Source organism: Sciurus vulgaris (assembly GCF_902686455.1).
Source record: "Sciurus vulgaris genome assembly, chromosome: 5".
NCBI lineage: Eukaryota > Metazoa > Chordata > Mammalia > Rodentia > Sciuridae > Sciurus > Sciurus vulgaris.
In genome coordinates, this window is record NC_136465.1 from 152754648 (window position 1) to 152771422 (window position 16775).

A 16775-nucleotide genomic window follows, 5' to 3' on the forward strand; every position below is an offset into this window, starting at 1 on the left:
TTGGACTATAATATCCAAAAGATTGAAAATATTTTCCAAAACCATAATGCTTGCTGAGTTGATGGAGAAAAAAAATATTTCTCAATGTAGACTGAATTCTGTAAAACAGATTACATTCTCATGCCTTTCAGAGAAAAAAATGATATAACAAATCATTCCAATGGTTATGACTACTAAACATTATCTTTTTATTTTGTAAGGATCAGTAAACTAAGAAAACTCATTTTATTTCAGAGAATTGGGAAATTTGAGAGTTGGGAAGCAGTTTTGTAGTGAAATCCTGTTCTCTTTCATTTTAAGATGAAAAAGATGAGGAAGTCAAGTCCCAGAAAAGGTTCTTCCAGCATCACACCAAGAAGTACATCAGTGTTGGAATTAGAACTCAAATTTCCTGATTCTGGGCTCTTCCCTCCAAAACAAGTTGCAATGAGCCCTGTTCTGTTTTCATAAGAGTGCTAATTTACCAAAAAGAGAGAGGTAGTAGTTTGCTTTTTTTTTTTTTTTAAATTTTGATTCATTGTACACAAATGGAGTACAACTATCATTTCTCTGGTTGTACACGAAGTAGAGTCATACCATTTGCATAACCATGCATGTATATATGGTAATGATGTTTGTCTCGTTCTATTATCTTTCCCTCTGCCGCCCCCTCCCCATCCCTCATTTTCGTCTACACAATCCATCCTTCTTCCATTCTTCCCTTACCTCCCCATCCACCCCCCCATTTTGTATAATCAACCACTTATCAGAAAAATCATTCAGCCTTTGGTTTTTGGGAATTGGCTTATTTCACTTAGTAGTTTGCTTTTAAACTACTCTTTCTCACCCACACACATACACACACGTACGTGATAAAAAAAAAAATCTTGAAGGCAAAAGCTATCAACTACAGTCATGCATTGCTTCATGACAGGGACACATTCTGAGAAATGTGTTGCTATGGAATTTTGTCATACACACATCATAAAGTGTACAAGCTAAGACAGTTATGATGTTATTAGGCAATATAATCCATGGGACCGTCATCATCTACGCAGTCCATAGCTGATAAAAGTGCCATTATGCAGGTCATGATTGTATATAGTAATCAAGTCTTCCACTAGTGCTATATGGCAAACAGAAAGAAAAATCTGTTCTTTGTTAATTCAACCCTAACAAACAGCTTTTAGACAAAGCACAATTACCCAAGATACTTTGCTTATACTTGCAAGATTGTTTGATATTATATGAAAAACAATTTAGTGTTTAAACATAAAAACCCCAATGGAACAAACTAGAACTCTTTCAAGGACTAAAAATAAATATCATATTATCATACCTAGTTTTTGGCAAGTAAAATTTTTTCCAAGGTGACACTGATATACGTTCCGTGGTTATTCAGGGTTTACCTTAGCAACTTAATTTATTTTAGATACTCACATAGCATAAACTCAGTTACTAAGAAAAAAGACAACTGAAAAGGTGAACTTTTAGTGTAAATTTCTTCAAAAGTAAGGCAGAAATTTAACACATACATTCCATGTTCTAAGAACATGTTTATATCTCCTGAAATTTGGTCACCTTAGCATGAGTCACAAGGCTTGAAGCAGGGCCAGGAAGAGCGTGCTGAGGAACATGATCCCCTACAGCGATGCTCACCCTTCTCTGGCTGCTGGGCGGTGCCACCCAGCTGTGAAGACATAACTGGGCATTCCTTTCTCTAGGCCCAAGTTTTCACATGTAAACAATGAGACACTTGCAGTAGGTTATTTTTGAAACAGTAGCAAAATACCCTTATTTTCCTTAATATCAGTAGGTCCCAGGGACAGAGAGATCTGGTATGACAATAAAATACGTAGCAAAACAGGCTCCATGTTAAGTTTACACATGAATCACGTGTGTAATATTACATGAATCATGTGCACGAAGGGAAAAACTCCTTGCTGAGTGCCCAGGAATCAGATAGGTCTTGAGAGGCTAGTGTAAACCTGCTCCCAATGAATACACCTCCAGTTGTGAAAGTTTTAAACATGTAAAGATCTTTCTGCTTAACCAAATGTTTATGCCCTGAGCAGTGTTCCTGAATTTGCAGAATCAATGATGCTAGACTTGTAAATACATTTCTTCAGAGATGAATTTGAAAGAAGCAAGTCATTTCTTCACTCTAAAGTATTACCTGGCTTTGTGGCATGAATTTATTCAAACAATGCAATAATGCTAACCCTAACACAGAGTGCCTGAAATGAAATTCTATAAATTAACTTATATTCCTAGGTTTTACACTAAAATTTCAGAGGTGGAATTCCATCATGAAAGCAATAATTGGCACCAATAAATGAAAACAATGAACCTTAATGTTTTAGTCAACTTTTTCACTGCTGCAACTAAAAGACCTGACAAGAACAGTTTTCAAGAAGGAAAAGTTTATTTGAGGGCTCACTGTGTCAGAGATCTCAGACCATAGACAGCCAGCTCCATTCCTTTGGGCTTGAGGTGAGGCTGAACATCATGACAGAAGAGTGTGGCAGAGGGAAGCAGCTCTCATGATCATCAGAAAGCAGAGAGAGAGAGAGACAGATACAAAATATATACATGCCCCCAATGACGCACCTCCGCCAGCCACACCCTGCCCACCTTCAGTTACCACTCAGTTAATCCTGTCGGGATTAACTCGCTGCTTGTGTTATAGCTCTCACAACCCAATCATTTCTTCTCTACACCTTCTTGCACTCTCACACATGAGCTTTTGGGGGACACCTCACACCCAACCCGTAACACTTAAGTAGCACAGAAACACATCTTTAAAAACAATCTATTGGATAGAAAAACCTAATTCTTGAATAAAATATTAATTATTCTCTGTACTGATTAAAGTGCCAAAAAAATAAACTTACTAATACAGTTCCAGACAAAGGGGTGATTGATTGCCAATTAAAAACGTGGGAAGAACAAGTATCAATCTCCCAGAAGGAACATAAAGAGACCTTTTAAGATAAGTATATTACAGAAAACTATTCTGAAAAAATAAAATGAAACAACAAAATAAAATAAAAATACCACCCTAAAAGAAAACTGTTCTGGACAACATGATTTTAAGCTCTTTTATGTGACCATGTCTTTACAGATGCCTTCAGTACCAATGGGGAATCTATTCTAAAAATGCATTCTTTGACACCTGACAGAATAGATGTAGTAAGTGAATATCCCAGAGTTAGGATTCTGTTGTTGTTTTATTTGTGGCTTACTAAAAAGCCTTCAGGTTGGATTATACTAAACAAAATGAAAGATAAACCAATTTTTTTAAAAAGATAAGATCAAAAGAAGGAAAACTAAGTCAATTTCCTTTTTGAAACAGTAAACAATAGTAGACAAGTTGATTAACAGGAACATTATATTGTGTGTCTGTGTGTGTGTGTATACAAATCAGAACAAACAGCAGACTGAACACACCTTCTCTCCCATCCCAATTATTCTGACATGACTGAATATATTAAACACATTCAGATAGCTCTGGCAAAGAAGAAATTGTGATATCAACAACAAAGATGTTGAGATAATCATAAAATATACAGAACAGAGAGCATTGAGTTCTTGGCAAAATAAACCAGAGAAAAACACCTAGGAGAGAGGCAGCGTGGAGATGACAGGGATTATGGGAACTTCTGTCAGAAGGATATGAAGGAACAGTTGTCTCTGAGATTAACCAATGCAGTGCATTTAGAGCCCCTGGCTGGTCAGCCCACCCAGAGACCAGTGACTGCCCACAGACTAAAGCAGATTAGTGCCAGCTATGAGACCAAAGAGAGGGGGCCATTGACTGCCACGGGGACATAGTGATGATACACTGGAGGCCAGTGAGAGGCTCCATCTTCTCCTGCCAGGCTGCCCTGTTCTACCCCTGCAGACAGGCTCCTATAATCTGAATCAATTCAAATGAGTACAAGCATTTATACATCTTCCAATAAGAAGCCAGAAAAAGATATGGGATGTAAGAAATCATGGCAAGAGAAAAACAATTAAATGCATATTGTTAAGCTCAAATCATTTCAAATCATTGGTGCATAATATTGAAAGTTATTATTTTTATTATGATCTGAAATTAAAATTTTGAATGATCCCAAATTTGAAGGTGGTGAGGCATAGGAAAATGAAAATACTTATCACTCTCATTTTGCTTCCTGGGAACATACAAATGCTGATGAACTCAGTAGTCAAAAACTAATTATGTTTGAAGAAAGATCTTACAAATTCAAAATAAAACTTCTAGTTAAACATAATGGATTAGCTTTACAGATTTATTTTATTTCCTTTTAGAACACTGCTAAAAACTTTAAAGGAAATTAAACATTCACACAGGCATGCTCACTACATATACACAAACAAACAGATGTTTGAAACCAATAAGAGCAAAGAGAATTGGAAAAGAAATGATAGCAAATGAGGTTTGTAAAATAAAAAGAGAAAGATGGAGATGGAGACAGAGAACAGAAAAAGAAAAAATAAAAGTTGCTGGATAAAGTGGTGACTCTTAATAGTCTGAAAGAGGCTAACTTGATGTCTGAAAAGAAGGAATGACGACAGGAAGCAAGACTATTTGCACAAAAGAAACCCAGAATGATTGGAATCAATCAGAGTTATTTTATGAAAATAAAATTAAAGGATAGACTTCAAAGGAAATCTAAATAAGAAGACATCAGAGCACCTCCCCCCAAGTTTTCCCCATACCAATAGCTAGGTGATTACCTAGAACCTACCTGAAGAAGACCCGAAAGAAAAGATCCTGAAAACACTGACTCACAGAAGTTCTATGTTCCAGGGACAAGAAACATAGCAGATTAAGTGAAAGTCTATATTAAAATTCTGGGACCCCTCCAATCTCAGCAGCAGGATTATTTCCATTTCACCAAGACAGGAGTCTGGAGAAACCCTCTCTGAAGAAACCATCAGGCCCAAAAGAAAATCCTATGGATGGGGTTGGATTCAACCTGTATTCTTACACAAGCCCTTAATGGTTAATGCATTCTGAGTGGCTGGATGCTTTCTCTGATTGAATTATGCCTATATCAGGTCAGTTGTTAATATTTTTTAATGTCACCCTTGGAGACTCCCAGTTAAAAAAAAACAAAACAAAACAAAAAAACTCCATATACTCCTGGTTACTAGGAAGCCCGTAGTCAATAAGAGTCAGCCTCAATTCACACAGCAATCAACCAACTATTTAGAGAATCATTCTTAGATGTGAATAGTCAACCAAGGATTGCCAGACATGGGAAGCAAAGACAAAAATAGTAGCGAAAACAACAACAATGAATAAACAAAACTGAAGAAACAGAGATAATTCAGAGAGCAGAATACTTTTAAGAAATTACACTCGAAGATAAACAGAAGATATTTTATTCATGAAATAAGTGAACAATATGATTCTCTTTTCTTTAAAGAAACCATCAGAAATAAAATTAAGAATTCTTTCTGTCTGCATAAACAAAGTAAAGTAAATAGACTTAAAAGCACAAGCATAATTTCCTGTGTAGAAATTGCACAGGAATTAGATGAGAGTAATAAAGAGGAGGGAAAAGATCATAAGGGGTGGGGGAAAATAAACTCTTCAGAACCACTTCAGGAGGTCAGAGGTTAGAATTATTCTTTCAGAAAAAATAAACCTGTCAGGGGATATCAATGAATTCATATAAGAAAATGTATCATAATTGAAGGATTATACAGATTAAAACCTTCAAAATGAGAGCAAATACCCCCGAGTGACCTAATGCAATGTATTGAAACATGAGTTTTGCTGATAAAGAAATTTCACATGATTATTGAGCAAAGGTAATGTAAGCTCAGCTGCTTTCTGGTAAAATAATTAATGATTGTGTCTTCCTGCAGTTAATTAAATCAATCATGAGGCCATATCATGCCAATTTGGGAGCAGTTGGATTGAGAAGCAAGGATTTCTTGCAGTTTAAAGAAGTACTTCAGATCTCAGTTGCCTGAAAGTTCATGACTGGCCTACAAGGAGTTACCTACCCACTAACTGGCTTCAGTAATGACAAGAATTCGATTCTCTATTGGTCCAATCTTCATCCAGAATGAGAACATTGAATAATACCACAGAGACACTGCCAATAACAGCAGTGCGCCGGTTTCCAAACACTTATTGAGTACTTGGCATATGAACATAAAAATACACTGGAAAGCAGGATTATCAGGTTACCGGGGCCAGAGAGATGAGCAAAGCAATAAACTTATTTGAAACTGTTTAAATAGAAAATTTAAATATATACAAAACATAAAATAATAGTATCATAAATGCCATGTATCAGCTTCAATAATTATAAACCACTGGTCAATTCTGGTTTATATATACCCCCACCCAATGCCCCTCCCCTCCCCTCAGTCTCACTAAGTTATTTCAAAGCAAACTCAAGATATCACATTGCTTTGTATATACTCCCCCCCACACACGCAAATACACACATACAAACACACACACACACATTCCCGAGATAAGATTTTCTTCTACATAACCACAATTATCAAAAAGATAATTTACAGTAAGTACAAAATATTGCTAACTATTTAATCAGTGTTAACATTCTTCTAATTGTCTAAATATTTAATTTTTCTTATTCAAATCGAATTATTTTCTATTTGGTTACCCAGTGCTATAGAGTGTACAGAAAAAAATTGGACATTTTCAATTTTTCCCTTCCTTTACTCGTTTTCAAATTTGTGAGTTATTTACCCAACATCCTCCAAATAGTCTTGGGGTTTTGAGAGGCTGTTTGGCTGTGTGCACACATACACACGTATATCTTAATATCTCTATAGGTTTAAACATACTTGATGTGTTTCAATTTATTTATTTCTATCTTTAAGGAGGAAAAAAAGTGAAAAAGAGGGAAGGAAGTAAACCAAAACAACACTATCGCCAAAAATAAGATTAAGAAAATAGTTTGATTTCTTTTTAATTGTATATAATAACTGTACATATTTATGTGTACAGTGTGATCATTTCAATAATAAGTGAAATTCAAATCAGGATGATTAGTATATCCATCACCTTAGATATTTATCAATTCCTTGTGATGGTAACATTCAAAATTCTCTCTTCTAGCTATTTTGGGACATAAAATAAATTATTGCTAACTATAGACACCCTGCTGTGTTATGGAACACTAGGACTTATTTGTCCTCTATTGCTATAATTTTGTACCATTAATCAGTCTCTCCTTATTTCCCTCCCCCTCCCCTTCCCAAACTCTACTAATCTCAGTTCTACTCTGTGCTTCTATGAAATCAGCTTGCTCATAAGCTCCCACATATGAGTAGTGAGAACACAGAATGTTAGCCACTCTGTGCCTGGCTACTTTAGCTCACATAACGTCCCCTAGGCTCATCCATGTCACCACAAATGACAGGATTTCATTCTTTTTTATGGTTAAGTAATATACCATTGTGTACATATGCCACATTCTTTCTCCTTCATTCACTGATGGACATTCTGGCTGATTCCATATTCTAGCTGCTGTGAGTAGTCATAGACATGGGAGTACAAATATCTCTTCAACAGGCTGATTTTCTTTCATTTGGACAGAACCCCAGCCATGGGATTGCTGGATCAAATAGTATTTCTACTTCTTGTGTTTTAAGGAACTTTCAAACTGTTTTCCATACTAGCTGTACTAATTTACATTCCCACCAACAGTGAATTATCCTTTCTTTCTTAGGGTATATCTATAGACTCTGTCATTTCAAATCATTTCTGCATGTGATTATGCCACTAATTTGAGATTCAGTTTCATTTATATCATTTTCCTTTCAAATTTTAAAAATTGCTTTATTTTGTGATTAATTTTTTATAATCATGTTAAACATTTATATGCTTTTGAAACAAAAACAAAATATATTCAGACACATCCAGCTTCTAATTCCGTCTCTTCCATTCCATTTCCTCACTCTCCCATGAATAAACTTTCTGTGATTTTTTAATGTAAGCAAATTTGTATTCAGATTACTTTTTCTTAAAGAGAAGCATACTATAGACACTTTTCTCACCAGGTTTTTGTTTTTTTTTTTTTTAAGTTAATAATAAACCCTAAGGATCATTCTATAAACTTATTGAATTTTTTAAAAAGTGCATTACATCCTAGACCAGATGAGAAATTTTGGCTATAAAATAGGATCATTAGGATGCTGCTGGAAAAAAGAAAGATTTAATCCAAATGTATTATAAAAAATATGCAGATTGGGGCTTTGTAGTAAATCTTCATAAAATGACTCACCAAGTTCACAGCATCACAGCATCGTGCTGGGAAAAATTAGAGTAGGTGGCTTTGCTTCTGAGAGGCATACACAGTGTACAATTTTAACCATGCAAAATGCTTTTGCTACTACAGTTTTCCTTTGCTTTGCCTTTTTGAAAAGTAATGTTCCTTCCTATTTTAGTGGCATCATTTGCATTCCTATTATTCACACTGAACTGTGATTTCCATTTTTATCTTCCCTTTGTTACTTGTTTTCATTCCAGCATTTCTCCTCTTGCTCTTTGCCTTTCCTTTATCTTGCCCTTAAATGGAGGCCTCGTGCTATGGGAACGGTGCCATGAATTTTCTCGCCATCATGCCAGGCCTTGTCCCAATTTAATGATATAAGTTCCCTTGAACACTTGCCAACAAAGCTAGGACATCCCACACACATTTGCTATGGAAACACCTTCATGACTAATGGTCTCTCAAATTAAGCCATTTTAAAATTGAAGCTAGAAGTGGTTTTCTTTTCTTTTTTCTCTTTTTAAAGTGTATTCTGCAGTTAAAGAAAAAGAAAAGCAATTGCCTAAATGTTACAAGTTGCCATGTTACTACATAGAACGTAGAGGTAAACACCTATAAACCCAATCCCAAGGTATGGGCATAACGAAAGCAAGAGTTTGCTCTTACTCACCTGTGCCTTTAACAGCAACCTCTGTTCTCTTCTGCTCCATGTTTATGAGGGTTCAGGTCTTTGGGTTGTGCCAAGTTCTTTCCCTTAAAACAGAGACATTCAAGACCCTGCATGGCTTGTGTGCTGCCAAATCACCAAATCACATCCCACCACTTTGTCCTCTCACACTGTGCTAGCAAATTGCACAGGCTGGTTTAGACCCACCAGGGCATTCTCTGCCCTTGTTGAAGCTGTTACCTCAGTCTAAGATTGTGCCCATTTCTCAGGCAAATCATCTCCCTTTCATTCTTAAACACCTTGTTCAGGTGTTACCTGCTCTAAGAAGATTTCCTAGCACAACTTCCCCCACCCAGAGAGAGCTGATCATTCCTTCTCTGTATGATTTTTTATGTGCCCATGGAACTGTGTCCGTCTGCAAGGTAAATGTGTTTCCCGCCACCTGGCGCCATGCCTGACAAGTATTGGTTTTGCTCAATTAATGGCAGTTAATTAAATGATTGAATGAGTCAGTGGGCATGTGATGCATCTTTCAGGTGGAAAGAGAGATTATACTACCACCTACTTGCTTCATATGATGAAATATCTACATTCATATTTCCTCTGTTTCATGTCTCTGAAAAGGCTAGGGTTTTAACTGATTTCTGATCACGTTAACATGAAAATGGTAGTCAGCTACAGCCAGACAAAACACAGTATTTTTTTTTTTTTAACTTGAAGGAGGCAAAGTTGACTTGCTAATCTCTATTCTTTTAACAATCCAGTCTTCAAGGTGCAGACAACCACCCCAGGAGTCCTCTTCAGCCTACTGGGGGTCTTCCTAGGTGATGTCTCAATGCTGTCCAGAGCAGCTCTGATACTTCACTTCCCCCATTTCCTTCTAATCTTGAGCTTCTACTTCCTAGCTGGGCCCCTAACTGAAGACAAAACTGGCCTGCCCAGGAGACATGTCTACAGATTTCAATGAATAAGTGGCAAAAGCAGATAGTCTGATGAGTTTATCTAGAGAAGGGGCTCCCCAGTCGATGATAAGATTCACCTACATAAAATTATAGATGGCGGGCCTTGTTCTGATGTATTTCTATTCAGGAGATATCAGTTTGATGAAAGATCTCTCTATTCTTCTTGAAGCATTTTCTTGAACTTTCCTTGAACTTTTTTCAAAAGCATTTTAAAGCACTTTCTTGCAGTGATGAGGCAAGTTTTGGAACTATCTGATGAGAAACACAATCACAGAACATCCATTGTGCTCTCTAACAGAAATCATCAAAAGACACACCCTGCTGTTTTGCCTATCTCCTGGATGGCCAAGCAGTGACTTTATGACTTGGTGAGGTGAAGAAGGCAGAAGGGAAATGCTGTTCCTTTTATGTGACTTGCAGAAGTCAATCCTATTCTACTTATGAACTAATTGTGGGTCAGCTCCCTAGCCACAGAAGTGAGATGTTATTCCTTATTGTATTTACATCCTTGCAATAGATGTAAGTTTTAGACACAAGTCCGTTTAAAAGCTTAAATAAACATTTTGTACAAAAAATCACTTAGGGGGCAGATCAGAAGCCGGAAATCTCAGTGTCTAGATGGTGGATGGTTTCGCTTACTTACTTTTTTCTCAGTATCAGTTTTTATTTTTGCCCCCGTCTTTCCCCAGTAGCCACTTTTCTTTCCCTGACTCTGTAGGAGCAGAGTTCAACAGATCAGCAGCTTTCCCCTTTGCAAACCACATGATTTCTTTTCTTTCCTTTTTTAAATTTTATTTTATTTTATTTTTGTACATTTCCTTTTCATTTACTAATACTCTCTGGGTTCCCAGTAAAATCTTAGTTTACCAAATATCCCAAAGGAATGAAAACTCTGATTTTAGATAAAATAGAAAGTGCATTATCAAAGCATCCTTAACTGTAAGAGTGACAAAGGGGCAGGGAACAGTGACCCATTTCCTCCGTCTCACCAAGCAACATCTCTGTAAAACGGAGCTCAGCTGGGCAGGGACCGCTATCAACCACATCACAACCAGTTGAGAAGAACAGGATGTTATGAGCACAGCACAAACCTCTGAGCTAGACTCGAAACCATATTTCCCAGGCGAGTGCTCACCTTGTTTTTGTTTTATTTTTTTTTTCTTTCATTTTCAAGAGACAACTCTAATGTTCTATGAAACGTGAGCAAACCCTACTGTAGAGAAGAACAGTGCAGAAATGACAGAACCCCTTATTTTCATTGTATTAATGGAAAAGAAAGCCCACTCTGGATTTATAGAACCCCAGCTCTGCTCTCTTGTGGTTGAAGCACTTGTAGGGTGTGTGTCAGGCAAACTAGAGTTTCACCCACTCTCATGCTGTAAAATGAAAACACAGAAGTCAGTCAGGATTCTCCTGTTGAACATTGTCTGGTACTCAGAAAGCAAAACAAGATAACGAAGGAGACCCTGATAAGGAAACTGAAGGCGAAGAGTTTGACCCCTGATATTGCACACGCTCAGTAGGTGCTCATTTGTGATCCCGAATGCACCCCTTTTGTAAACAGCAGTTAAAAAACGAATGCTCCAGCTGTGCAGTCCTCCAGCTGCTGGGCCTGACTTTGATCATGCGTCACTGCGGAGCTGATACCATGCTGGTTGAGACGGAGTTTTAGAATCAGACATATCTGGGTTTGCATCTGGATCTACAACTGTTGTTGGAGGGATCTCAAGCATGTGACTTAACCATTCTGAACCTGTTTCCTGTCATTCACTTAAGTGAGGAATAGAATGAAAATGGATGGCAAAGATTTACAGTGTCTGTCACTTGAGAAGCACTCAATTAAGTGTTATTTTTATGATTGAATAGACTTATTAATCAGGAGAGAAACAAACCTAACTCAAACTGGCTTTAAAAAAAAAAAAAGGAAATGATTGCCAAGTTTGATTTAGGCACATGTAGATCTGGGGCTCAAAGGAAGTCCCAGAACTTAATGCTCACCCGACCTTTCTCCCTCATGTGGCTCTGCAGGGCTGTTTGGCCTTCATTCTTCTGCAGGTTCCCAAACAATTCTAGGCTTATATTCTCCCAGCTGAGAAACCTTAGCTCTATCAAAAGTTCCCTTTGTATCTCACTGATGGGTTTATAGACCCATCTCTGAGCCCATCTTTGTGGCAGAGACAGAAGGAAAGAGACACAGAGAGAGGGGCTCTCTAACTGACAGAGCTTGAATCATGTGTCATCCTGAGACTAGAGAGTGACACCAGCCGTACTCAGGCAACAGCAATTCAGAGTGTGAGAAGTGAGTATTCCGAAGGGAGATGAAGTCACCCTACCACTCAAGAAAGTGGGTGTGAGGGCTGAGTAGATATCTTTGTGGTCCAAAAATTAACTTTTCTATTCTTAAAGTCTTACAGAGAAATAGAGGATGTGCAAACTTCACCTTCAATTTGAGGGAACAAGATCTTCAAAGATGAAATAACCTCTCCCAGATCCCTTCTAAGGCAAAAGAAATAGGGACTATAGGAACGTCTGACCCATCATCCCACAAGGCATTAGGTTGTAGCAGGAACCCCAGAGGAATTTCGGGACGGGTCATACTGCTGTTCTTGATGTCAAGTTGAAGGCCATCAGTAGAAAGACTTTTCTCGGTCATCGTGTGTGATTTTGAGATGTATGAATTTGTTCTGATTCATTTTGAATCTTTCTAATGCTTTTTTCTGTACTTTGTGTTAAAGGGAAGCCCATCAAACTGCTTCCTTTCATACGGTCCTAATTAAATCTCACTCAGAAATAGTGGCCCTTCATCCTAATGCCCCTTTTTCCTAGAATTTCATCACTTATTATATAAAAATAGGAGCTAAAACTGGCCCCAGGTTTTCTAACATACTGGCCAAAGGGAGTACAGCTCTTTTTCAAAGGAATCAAAACAAACTTGTGTGACGTATTTCTTCTTACAAAAGCAATTTTATGTTAACTGTAGAAAGATTAGGAGCTATAAATAAGCAAAAAATAAAGGGAGGGAGGAAAGTAAGAAGAGAACAAGGAAATGAAGGAACAATGGAAGGAGGAAAAGAAAGAGAAAAAACTCAGAGAAATGATAATATCAGCCCCAGAGAAGCCCTTTCAAAGCCCTTTTCAAAGTTTTCTCTTTACGTACTTAGTAGGGTTTATTTTTTTCACAAAAATGGGATTACACTCTTTTGTAACCTGCTTGTGCCACTACTCCATAACCCAAATTATTAAATATTATTTCTCTCACTTATGTAAAGTGTTCTTAACCTTTGAGTGATGGACACGTATTTGTTGAAATTTTCTGATCTGATATGAAAATGCTGAGCATATATATGGACATTTTTCTAGCGGGGGAGAGTTTCTAGCTTCCATTAAGTTTTTCAAAGGTATCTATAATACAAATTTGCTTTTAAAATTCACTGTTTTACATCCTTATTTTAAATGGTAGAAATAGATATCTATCTGAAAAAGAGAGATAAAGATGGACCTCATGATTTATTTCATCAGATTCTTCTTATTGGGTGTTTAGCTCCTTTCTGGTTTTGAGCGGGCAAACAGTATACTGTGAACCTAACTGTTGATTTAAAGCTTTAACCACATAACTATTTCTCCATGATACAACCAGAATTGACATTGCTGGGACCTTCTAAAGGGTGGAGTAGCACAGACCGAAAAATTGTAACAGCTCTTAACAGGTGGCTTTTTACCCCAAAGAGCCCTCATTGTTCAGACACCAAACTTGAAGCTCAGGAACAGTGAGAGAGCCTCTCGTTCTGCAAGTTCAGCAGGGGGAGGAGCAACATTTCCTGCCTCCCTTTGGGGGTGTTACTGACATGAAGTCCCGCCCTCCGCTCTGGGGCAGATTGCCGTGCCTCTGAGTACATTTTTGCAAGGACACTGGGGCAAGCCCAGGCAGAGAACGGCACGCTACTCTGCGTGGCTCACAGCTGAGATCTGATGAGTCCCTTTGGGGAAACAGAATGATTCTCAGAGTTGGGGGGCTGCCACTGGAAAATCCACACAGATGAAGAAACAGGCCTCATTCTGGTAGTTTTGAATGGGTGGGGTAGAGTAGGTAAGCAAAATAATACTGGGAAATAAAGGGTTCCACTACGTTTCACTTACATCAGTGAAAAGGTTTAAACTTGTGTTTGGAAACACAGGAACTGCACGTTATGGAAGAAAAAACGTTCTCTGACTTCAGGTATTTCCATGCAGGGGTCTTATTAAGGAATTTACTGGAGCAGTTTTATTCAACCCAAAATAAATGCCATTTTTGTTTATAAAGCATATCTACTCTGGGAGATCTAGGGCAATCTGGATCATAACACAGAACAACAAAACTAGAATGCACCCGACCTCCACATGGCCAGGGACTGTGCCATTGTTCATGCGCTGTGTGTGAAAAGCAGCTACAGAGCCACCTTCCACACCGAAGTCCCCTCAGTGAAAGAACCAAACCACTAAGTGCTTATTGGTCATTTAGAACTTGAAGTTGAGTACATAGAAATGTCTTTTTCAGTCGTGGGTACATTTAATCGGAACTCATAAAAGATGTCCTCCCAATTTCAGGTTTTCCTAGAGAAATGACAGTGGGCATAAGCCCTTGTGGAAGTTCACTGGAAATACAGGAAATACCCGGAAGGAACGCTCCCTTCTTTTGGCCCTGATGTTTCTTCAGCAAGTCCTTTTCCTCCGACTATCTTGCCAAAAAGTTGCTAAACCACTTCAAGATGACACTCTTTCTGGTGAGAAGAGATGCAAAGCTCTTTTACAAAAGCCCCTCAAACAACACGCCCCTGTGTCCCTCATGGCACCTTCCTGAGAACCCAGTGCGTGTAATCATGTGTTCATGGGTGGAAAAACCGAAACACAGAAAGATTCAACCGGCTTATCTGAGATGACCTAGTAAGTCATCCACCCAATGTGTGACCCTTGACAACTTGTGACACACCAGGGCTGGCACTGACAACTCAAGGCCATCCATGCTGCTGTGCAGAACAGTGAAGGAGCTCATTTATCGGCCCCAAAGACGCACACTGTTATGGAAATGGCAAATTCAATCAGACCCTCGTTAAGAAGATCCAAATCAGGCCTGACGGAGTCTTCATTAGATCTCCAACCTCTGCGCGTTGTGTATTTTGCAGCTCTGAGCCCCCAAAATGTTCATAGCTTCAAAATTGGTTGTTTTGGAATCAGAAAGGACTCTCAACAAAGAAAAGCCCTAGCAGAACACAGTCGTCCTCTATGAGATACAGACAGGAGGTTAAGAAGCTAAAACTAAACAATGCAGTAGGCCAGGGCAGGTCTTGTCCGAAGAAGCAGGCTTCTTAATGGGCTGGAAGTAGACAAAAGAAAAATCTAGTCATTGAAACAAACCAACTAAAAAAAAAAAGAAGAAGAAATGACAAGAACATTGTCCTGATCGCATAGAGAGGCAAATGGAAAATTCTCTTTTGAAGCTGAATTTCCTATCAGTTAAGTTTCATTTCATAAATTTTGTTTTCTGAGTCAGACAAATGCCATCCTGTAGAACTGAAAAAAAAAAAAAAAAAAGGTCATCTAACCCGAGACAAGTCATTTTCTTCCCCTTTTCACAATGGAATCAAATTCTACCACTTTACCACTTTTTTCAAAGGTGGTGCCAGTGAGACCAGCCGTTCTGATAAGCAGTCAATGGCCATTGAATTAATGAGACTTGAGAAGAGCCAAAAAGCCTGCTTGCCGGAGTGCCAAAGGTTTCCACCATTAAAGCCCCTCGGATGAATGGGGCATTGCCTTTCCAAAATACTCCATCACAAATGCTCATGCGGGCCCAGCACAGTGCCCAGGCATCAGTCACTCAGTGTTTATTGAATGAATAAAAGAATGATTGTGGTCTGTGAAAGATAATAAGCTGTGATTATATTGGTTAGATTCTATGCCAAAAATATGTAAGTATCTGGAACATATGAACTCATTTGCTCCCACTCCGCGTGGTTGTGAAGTAGGTTCTCCGTTGGCCAGCTGCCAACAAGCCCAAGTCAGCTCTTAAATGGAACACGGGAGGCCGTGTGGGATGGAGGGAAGGAATATGAGCACCCGGGACTGGAAAGATCGGGACGTTTGGCAGAAGGTGAAGAAACCCTATAGGTCAGCTCATGTCCTTGGCAGGCAGCACAGTGTGGAGGCCCATGCCTTTCTCCCAGAGGCCAGGAGAAAGTGTTTTCCCATCTCCTTCTGATTAGTGGTGAATCACACAAGTTCAAATCCCTGCTCTCTTATTTTCTAGATATATGAGTTAGGACACATACTTCTGCCTGCCTTAGATACTATCACCCCAAAATAAGCATTAAAATGGCTCTCTTTAGGCTTTTGTAAGGATTAATTAATAAAGATGCTCCTCAACTGACTTTCCAATAAATCCATCATAAATTGAAAAGATCCTAAGTCAAAACACATTTTATACCTCTAACCTATCAAACATCATAGCTCAGCCTAGCCCAACTTACACATGCCCAGAACACTGACATTAGCTAGCAGTTTAACACAAAGCCTAACCATTTAACACAAACATTTGACCATTTTAACACAAAGTCTAATTTATTTATTTATTTTTATTTGATTTATTTTTTTATTGAACTGGGTCTCACTTCATTGCCCAGACTATCCTTGAACTCCTGGACTCAAGTCATCCTCTGGCCTCAAACTCCTGAGTAGCTTGTACTGCAGGCATTTGCCACCATGCCTCATTACAAAGCCTGTTTTATAATAAAGTGCTGAATATCTCATGTAATTTATTGAATACTTGTAACCAGAAAACACTGGCATCTCAGGACCCTGTAAATGATCAGTTGTTCACCCTTGTAATCACCTGGCTGTGAGCGCACTGACATTGCCCAGCAA